The following is a 9,742-nucleotide window of genomic DNA, read 5'->3' as shown; positions in this document are numbered from 1 at the left end:
TGGTGTATCTCTTAAACAAATGACAAGAGCTACATCATTTAAGCCTCCTCCTTACACTTGAACTCCCCTGCTCTGTACAAGTGACTTGTTCCAGTATCTTCAGTAAAGTTTGGCTGACTTTATGAATTACATAGAGTTTCACATGACAGATGAATACTGGGCAAGAAATGAGATTCTATCCCAGCTCTACCTTGCTTCCATAACTGAATGTAAAAGAATCTTCGAATCTCTGGACCAAACAGAGATCATGGGTAAAAGAAAACCATTGATCTAAATCAATTCATGAACTAACAAAAACTAAGAAAATTAAGCTAAGTTCTTATTCTGTACTTGCTTTCCAAATGATGGCAGAAGGTCTTGATTGCCTCTAGGAAACAGAACGTAAGACAAGGATATCAAATTCTTGGCTTTTCTGAGGAGAAAGAGAATATAGTAGAGATCTTATGTGAACAAGGGAGTTGAGCCAAGCAATCAGGTGGTGTATATTAGGGTAGAGGGGCAGTGATGGGAGATGTCACCTGCCTATCACTCATTTAGGTGTAATCTTTGGTGTGATAGACCCACTCCCTTTCCTTGTCTGACATTTGGTCCCATGGAACTCACCACTTGGCTATAGGAGGGGACAATGAAGGTGCCATCATCAGTATCTCAAGATAGTCATTAGTATAAGCATATTTACAGAATAAAGGCAAACTCTTAAGCAAAGTGATATAATCACCTAAAATCAGGTGCTAGAGGAGAGGGTGGGGAAAGAGAAGGAAGAGAAACACACTAATTTCATCACTGCTCACAATGAGGATTAATACACACTAAAGAAATGGATGATTAAGGGAAAATTAAAAAAAACAATTACTAGAACAAAATCACAAACCAGAAAACATACACATGTACACAGAAGCATACAGGTGCAAGAAGTGTACTTTTGAGTATTCTTGCCCTTTAAAAATATAATGAATTTAAGTAGTTTCCCGTGTTAAATACAGTTAAAATCAGCATCAAAAATAGAGAGCAGCTCTTTTTCCTTTTGCAGCCATCGCTGAAGTGGCAGGGGCCAAAAATGAAGTTCAATCCCTTTGTGACCTCTGGTCAGAGCAAGAACCATAAAAGGCATTTCAATGCACCTTCCCACATTCGGAGGAAGATTATGTCTTCCCCTCTTTCCAAGGAGCTGAGACAGAAATATAATGTTCGATCCATGCCTATCCAAAAAGATGATGAAGTTCAGGTTGTGAGAGGACACTACAAAGGTCAGCAAATTGGCAAAGTAGTCCAGGTTTACAGGAAGAAATATGTCATCTACATCGAATGGGAGCAGCGGGAGAAGGCTAATGGCACCACTGTCTGTGTGGGCATTCACCCCAGCAAGGTAGTTATCACTAGGCTAAAACTGGATAAAGACCGCAAAAAGATCCTCGAATGTAAAGCCAAATCTCACCAAGTAGGGAAGGAAAAGGGCAAATATAAGGAAAAAACAACTGAGAAGATGCAGGGAAAAAAGAATCTTATGTACAAATTCCATTGAAAGCTGCTAATATGAAAAAAAAAAGAAATTAAGAATTCCAGTTTATATTTTATATTTATAAACACCTTAAGCAATGGACTTTTCCACATAGAAGACAGATGAAAGTGCTTAGATGGCTTAGGCACCCCTCTCACTTGATGAGTATGGAAAGAATTAAAGAGCTGTATTGTTTGGGAGTGATGGGGAGATAGCTCTATCTCTTTGCAAAGGGAGAGGTAGGCCATGCTTCACACACAGAGAAATTCAGTTAAATCATATGAAAAGGAATTTCAGGTTTTGGTTGCCTTACTGCAATAAGTGACTTTGCAGAATTGAAGATCTGGTTTAAGGTTTTATGAAGGAAACAATTTGGTTGAAAGGCAAGAATATTCTGGTGTGGAAGAGTAGGGTGGGGGAGTGGGGGGTATACGGGAGCCTCTTATGTTTTTCATAACATAACCTTTTCTGTGATGTATGTATCTTCAAAAAAATACAATTTATAAAAATGATGGGGGGAAGTGGGTTATATGGGAACCTCATGGTTTTTTTAAATGTAACATTCTATGTGATCTATTAACTTTAATATAAACATTTAAAAATAAAATGATTTCAAATTATAATGACAAACACTTTGATTTTTAGCCCTATGTATTAAGAACTGTTGCAAAGTACCTAGTTATGTGCTATTTCATTTAACCTTTACAACCACCCTATTAAGAAGGGACTCTTTTACAGAATGAGAAAACTGAGGCTTACAGAGATGAAGTCACTTGCCAAGGTTAACAAGGGTCTGCCTGCCACACAGTCTATGTTCACAATCCTTCCACAACCCAGACTGTCTCCCTACAAATAGTGCAGCTGATACCATGAGGGCAACCCGCCTTTCCCCTTCTGAAGTGTTTCCAATCAGGGCATGTTGTAATACCTATCCTACATCTAGGCCACATATCCCTTTATTGGCCCCCACATTGATACACAGTCCTGCACAGTCACCCACCATAATGGTTTCTTGTGTTGAGCTACATTATTGGATGGCTTAATATACAGGCAATAGTGCCTGGCACATGGAAAGCACCTAATAAATGTTATTACTATCACAGTCATCATCATTATCCAGCTCACACCTGGGGCCTCTGAGGGTTTCCTGAACCAAAATGCTCTCTGGTTACAGTGCCTTTCTCTGTTCCAGATAAGCAAGGACTCCGATCCTCGGGATCCCATATAGTGTATTTCCTTTACTGGCCTAAGTATCCCATCAACAAAACCACTTATTTCGGTCAGACTGAGTGAGTCTCTGTTCCTTGTAACCCAAACAGTAAAAAAATATATAGATGGATTGTTTTGATAGGTGAATTTTTAAAAAGTCTCTAAAGTTACATTATTTTTTCAGGAATGAAAACATTTAAAATGAAAAGTGTATTAATCAAAAAAATATAGTTTCAAATGCAAGTTTTATTATGTTACTAAGAGGGAGAAATTTTATCATCACTATAAGTGTAGATATGGGTCCTTTTTGTTTCTAGGTAGTTTATTCAAGAAAATTATGAAGGAAAAAAACAATTAATTAGAATTAATCTGTGAAAAGAATTCTTGATGTCCTGACACTTTAAACTTTGCTCAAAAACTCTCCTCCTTTCTGAGACCTTTGTGTTTTCCATAACAATCATTTCATTTGCTTCCTCCTTCATTATTATATATGCATGCAATTTTTATTATCTATTTTCTATATTTGATCTTAAATTGGGTTATAATTGTTTTCCTTGAATTTCTTTATGTGTTTGTCCTATCTTACCTAGCAGAGTATGAACTCCAGGGAAAAGTGATTTCTCTCTTCATTTCTTTTAAAATGGCACTGGTGTATAATGTAACAAGAAGAAGATATGAAATAAGATGATACAGATGCTAGAGAGTCAAGTCCCAATTCTCTCACACATTGATAAATCACTAAACCTGTCTCAGTCTCCATGGCATTTCTATAAAGAGGAGATGCTCTCTATCTGATTTTAAAGTTCACTGGATTTTTTACTTTGCTTCTCTGACTCTGGTGGACCAAATTCATGAAAAGAATCCTGAATATTTAAATCCTCAGGTATATGTGGTACCGCTCATATTCAAAAGAAATTACTACATGGAATGTGATGAAATGACAGGTAGTGTCAAATGGCAAAGGCCACCTGATCTGAATTGCTGGAAGGCATTTACCTTCTGACACTTTATCTTTAAAGCAGTGGTTAGAATCAGATTCCAAGCCATGGTATTTCATCACATATCATAAGCTAACACAGTCTGCCTGCCAGCCTGTCCCCCCAGCAAGTCCATTAGTCTAAAGTTAACTTGTCACCACTCACCAGCCACAGACTCTGAGCTTTTACCTGGCCATTGAAAATCACAACTTGGTATTTATAGCTCTGGCATTCATATAATTTAATGCAAAAATCTCATCAGACTGCACTTCCAGATTACAGCTTAAATTCTATCTTCTCTTTCTCCCCTTCTCCAATAATTTATGACTAAATAAGCAAAAATTAAACACTTTCAGTTCACATTTCGCCTCTCTTCTGCAGAATCATATCAACAAAATAATAATGGTAGAAGTACTAATTTGTTTTCAGTAAATTGTCCAAGTAAAATATTCAGGATTCCAACTAGTGCATCTGAACAGTAGGCTAGGCTACTAAAGGAATGTGTTTTGTAAAGATGCAGAGGCCACCTTAATCAGCATATTAAAGTGGAAGATCATAAAATAAGAAAGTAGTTTTTTGTGCTGCTGAAGTAAAATACCTGGTAATTACCAATATCACAGTGGGGTTGTAGAAGTAAGAAGCAAAGTGTGTTTGATGTGTTATGCATTGCATTGGAAATATTTAGTAAGTATATGAAAATTAAGTATATGAAAACTAAGTCCCTCAGTAGGTTGCAGGATCAGACTCCTGCAGCAGCTGGCAATTGCTGGAGAGTGGATGGAGAATATGTTGCAGTTTTGGACTCCTAGAGCAGCTGGCAATTGCTGGAGAGTGGATGGAGACTATGTTGCAGTTTTGGACTCCTGCAGTGGCCAGCAATGACTAGATATGGCCAGATGTACAAGGGAACATTCAAGTTTTCCATTGGTTTCATTAGTTTATAATAATAACCTGTTGTTGCCTATGTCTCAGAGGATACACACTAGGAAAAATGAGGTCAGTTTCCACTAAGCCAGGGGTTGAAGGTTTCTTTACCCCTGGGAGGAAGCAGCTGCTGAAATGACACAAAGTCACTTGTTCAGGGTCTGTGCCAGGCTAGAGAGAACACAGCTGCTGAGTCCCTAGCAGTGAGCATAGGGCCTAGTGCCCCAGGCAAGTCCCCTTCAGGGAATTGGCCCTCCTGAGCCAAGCTCAGGAACCACAGGCAGACCCACATTGCCCCCTGCTGATGAACTGGCAGAAATCCACCAATGTTGAAAGTGAGAGCACTGCAGCTTATTCTGTCCTCAACTTAAGGTTATCTTGAATTTGTGCATCAGTTAGAATATCAACAGAATAATAATAATGGTAGAGGTCATCATTAGTTTTCTATAAATTGTTCAAGTAAAATATTCAGGATTCCAACTAGTGCATCTGAACAACAGTCTAGGATACTAAAAGTATCATAGGATCAAAATCACTTACTTGATATTTCTGATGCAACAGTGGAATTCTCATAATTGGGGCTAAATCAGACTTCTTTACAGATACCCGTGGATTCAGTTTTCTCACCTGTCATTTAAACAAAAAGCATGACGCCTTAAAAAAAATTCAGAAGAAGGAAAACACTACATACATAAAGATATGTATTACAGGGCTATACACTAAAAAATATAAATTACTTCACTGCTAAACAACTGGGAAGTGAATTAGTAAATCTTGATTCTTTAATAAGATGAAGTACCGGGAGCTGATGTGGCTCAAGCAGTTGAGCAAGTTTCCCACAAGGAAGGTCCTAGGTTTGATCCCTGGTGCCTCCTAAAAATAAAAAAAAAAAAGGAAACAACAAGTAAATCAACCAAACAAATTAACTAAGGGAGTCACTCTGGTTCAGTGGTTAAGCGCCAGCTTCCCATTTACAAGTTCCCAGGTTCAATCCCTGGCCCCATAACCCAAACAAAACAAAACAGAACAATAATTAAATAAGATAAAGTACCATTTAACCCTTCAAAATCGTCATTATCAAGACTGTAAACCACTAGAGGAAAATATTTGTAATATAACATTGAACGAATAAAACAAATTATAAAGTTAACTATATAGCTACAAATACATTGTATTAGGTTAAAATGCATATATATACTCTATTAGTAAAAGAAGAGCTGATGCAAAATAGCAGAAATTGTTTGCTTTTTATGAAGGGTATTTATCTGGGGTCGAAGCTTATAGTTACCAGGTCATAAAAGTGCAGGCTACCTCCCTCACCAAAGTCTATTGCCACATGCTGGAGCGAGATGGCTGCCGACGCCAGCAAGGGGTCAGGCTTCCTGGGCTCCTCTCTTCCTGAGGCTTGCTTCTCTCCAGGTTCAGCGCTGCTTTGCTCGCTCCACAAGGCCAGCTGTAGATTACAAGGCAAATGGCACATCTCTCTTCCCGGGGCCTCTGCTGTATCTGCTTCTCTGTGTGTTTCCTTCCCAGGCTCCAGCTCAAAAACTCCCAGCTCTGTCCTTTGCCATGTCTTTTCTCTGTAAGTCTCTGTATGTGCAGGGATGCAATGTCCTACTGACATGACCCAATCAAAGCCTTAATCATTGTTTAATCAAGTAAGAGAAACCTCTCAATCCAATACAATCTAACATGCTTGGAGGAACAGACCAGGTTACAAACATAAACCAATATCTATTTTTGGAACACATAAACAATATCAAATTGCTACATAGTCTATGAAAAAGATACATGTAGGGAGGAAAGTAAGAGCAAAAGGGGCCCCCTCTGGAGGCAGCTGTTTAATAAGAACTGCTCCAATAGTCACAACACCCCTGGGTTGGGGACAGGACCCTTGGTGTGCAGAAGGAGGAGACAGAGTCCCTCCAGGGAAGGGCCATGTGGTCCCCTGAAGGTGGCTGCCTGGGCCTGTTAAGCCAGGATCTGTGATTCTGAAGTGAGGCCGCCTCTTGTCCTGCCAATCGCTAATCCCCATCCATGGCCTTGTAAATGGGATGGGCCATGCCATAAAAGGTTGGATAAAGCTGCCCAGTACTTTGGAGGACAGGGGTCTCTGTGTAAGAAAACTGTCCATGATTCAGTGTCAAAGTAGGCCTCCTCAGGTTGGAGATAGATTCTGAGTCTCTTGTCTGCATGCTCAAAAAATGCTATGTGCATTGCATCATCCCAATCTTTCTAAGTAAAATTGGACTTACAGCTGAGAGTCTTTTGAAGACTCCATGCCCCTCTCCTATCAACTTAGGTATTTATGACAGTAGGAAAAGGTCCATTTGTGTATGGTGGGTATTACTGCCTAGGCAGATGCCCACCTGGCCAACAACTGGGAGCCGGGAAGCCTGCCCTGCAGGGCTCACCTTGCAGCAGAAGCCTGAAGAGTGGGTGGGAGTGAGGCAGGCAGAGTGGGAGAGCACCCCAAGGAGAGGACACGGCCTGGGTAGGACCTGGGGCTACCGCGCTGGTCTTTCCTTCCCTCTTATCCTTAGAGAGCAAGTGAAAAAGGGAATTATTAAAATTCCCATGACCCTGCCCCGCCCCCCAGATGGCCTTAGATCCGCCCTCCATCAAGCAGAGATTCTGCCCCGCCATTCCAGCAGCTGTTTGCGCTTGACAAAATGCCCAGTGGTATTGTTCGATCCTTACAACCACCTGGAGGGAGCAGGTAAAATGCCCAGTGGTATTGTTCGATCCTTACAACCACCTGGAGGGAGCAGGTGTCCGGCCCCTGTACAGAGGGGAAACTGAGGCAGGGGGTGGTGTGCCTTCCTGGGCCACACAGTAGGTGTGCCTCTCCTCGTCCGGGCAGCCTCCCCCACCCCTGTGCAAGTTGCACGTCCTAGCGCCTATGGCTCTGGGTGGCTGGGGGGGTCACGTGACACATCCAGGTAAAGCGCTGAGCAGGTGGAGCTCAAGGCAGCGGCTGCCGTCGTGACGACGACGAAGCGCCTTCCCGGGGAGCCCGAACGGGGTTTCTGAGTCCTCCCTCCCCTGAGAACCTGCAGCCCCGCGGAGAAGGGGCGTCCTGCGGAAAGGGGCCCCGGGAGCGGGGACGGGCTGCGCGGGGACAGCAGCTGGACCCCCGGCGACAGGCAGCGGTGAGCCCGGGGTCGGGGTGAGGAGCTCCGCGGAGGGACGTGGTGGGCGCGGGGGCAGGAGGAGCCGGGGAGGCCCCGGGATGCGGTCCAGGGGGGCCCAGGCGGCCCAGCGTGAGAGACGCCGCCAGCGCGGGGAGCAGGCGCTTCAGATTGTTTCCATTCTAACACCTTTTTTTTTTTAATGTACTGGATGCATATCACTTAACACTTTACTTTTTAAATAATTTCAAACTTACGTACTGTGGCAAAAACAATACAACCCCCCCACACACACAGAGGACTCCAACATACCCCCACCCAGGCCCACCACCCGCTTTCACCATTTCCCGCCTTTGCTGCAGCAGACTCCTCTTTACAGCAGCGTTTACCTGGAATTCGCTTCCCCCTAAATTTAATGACGCACCGTGCAGGAAAGGTGGGTACACACGCGCGGTGGGAAATGAAAGCCCCATCATCTGTAACTCACCACCCCCGGCAGCCTGGTCATCCTGTGAGTCTCTTTTTCCCCGTCTTGAAAAGAAAAGAAAAAAATTCACCCCCGAAGGGGCAAAAAAAATTCCAAGTGCCTGAGAGATGACTGCACGGGGACGTCCCGTGGCTGGGGAGGTCCAGGCAGGCTTCTGGAGAGAAGGTGGGGTTCAGGATGGACCTCGGGGAGTGTGGGAAAGGGCGACGTTTAATATCCACAAAGCGGAAGCTGGAGCCGCTCTGCGCTGAGGAGGGAGGGAACGGGCTTCCGGCGCTTTGGCGCGCAGGGAATTTGAAAAGCGGCGCCAAAATGAGGGGGCCAATGGTGAGTGTCCGGGGCGGGGCCAGTGGTGAGAAGGGCTAATGGTGAGTGTCGGGGGCGGGGCCAATGGTGAGGAGCGCCAATGGGAAGGAGGGGCGGGGCCAATAGTGAAAACGGCGCCAAATTGGAAAAGCCGCCAGCAGTGGAGGCGGCGCCGAGGCCCAGCCCGCGGTGTGGAGAGGCGGGAGCAGGGACTGGCAGGGGTCGCGGAGCTTAGTTAGGCCACACGGAGAGGCTGGGACCCCTGAAGGGCCCAGTCAGTGGGGCCCAGGGAGGGCCCTGCGTGCTAGCTGGGGGTATAAGCCTCAGCATTCCTGCTGTTTTGCGTCGGTCATTTTATCCAGGTCTGCGCGCGTTCTTGCAAGATGGTTAATTAAGTCTTTTCTCCTCCACACTCGGGTGAGCTTTAGTTTTGTTACAGGTGCAGCTTTCTCTTTAACAGGAGGGGCAGGGGTTGAAAAGAGCACAGGAACAGAGACGGGATTCCGCCCAAGGGGGACGACAGCCAAGCTGGGAAAGGAGCTAATAAAATGGGGCTGCCGAGCGCACCCCGCGGCCAGCCCTGCTCCCGCGCCCGCGCTTCAACCCCCAACGACCCGCGGGGAACACGGAGCGGCCTCATTCAGCACGGGTCCCCGAGCCCACCCACCCCGCGCTGCTGTGAGGGGCTGAGGCTCCCACCCAGGGCCGGGGGGACGGCGGGTCCCCGGGAACGCCAGCTGGTTGTGGGGGGTGCCAGCCGCGCCCAGCGCCCACCCGGGGGTCCTCGCGGGGCAGAAGGCGCTTAGAAGCCGCGCACAGCGGGGGAAAGGGAAGAGGAAGGGGGCGGGCGGGCGCCTCGCGGGCGGCCCCGAGCTGCGCGGGCCTCACCAGGGCGCCCCGAGCCTGACACCCGCCGCGCCTCTGAGGGGCCCTCGGGCACGCGCTCGCCGGCCTCGAGGAGGTCACCAGGCCCTGACTGCTGGTGGCCCAGCCAAGCCCCTCCCCTGCTACCCGGTTAGGGAGGTGGGGAAGGGCAAGGCCTGGCGAGGAAACCAGCGACGACAATGTATTTAAACCTCTCCCGTGGCGCGCGCCTGCCGGCTCCTGAAGCGCTCGTGCTCCCGTCAGCAGCGTGGGGAGCAAGCCCACCTGGCCTTCCCGTCCCCAGTCCACTCATTCCTGGCAGTGCTCAAGCCTGGGCTTCCTCATC

General features: G+C 46.0%; 1 pseudogene; it reads left to right on the top strand.

The window, feature by feature from the left end:
• Nucleotides 1-1,057: 1,057 nt before the first annotated feature.
• On the top strand, nucleotides 1,058-1,522 carry LOC131274892 (large ribosomal subunit protein uL24 pseudogene; annotated as a pseudogene).
• Nucleotides 1,523-9,742: the final 8,220 nt, after the last annotated feature.

This window comes from Dasypus novemcinctus, chromosome 21 (assembly GCF_030445035.2).
Source record: "Dasypus novemcinctus isolate mDasNov1 chromosome 21, mDasNov1.1.hap2, whole genome shotgun sequence".
Classification (NCBI taxonomy): Eukaryota; Metazoa; Chordata; class Mammalia; order Cingulata; family Dasypodidae; genus Dasypus; species Dasypus novemcinctus.
The sequence above is the reverse complement of the archived record's forward strand: the minus strand, read 5'-3'. Positions and strand labels throughout refer to the sequence as shown.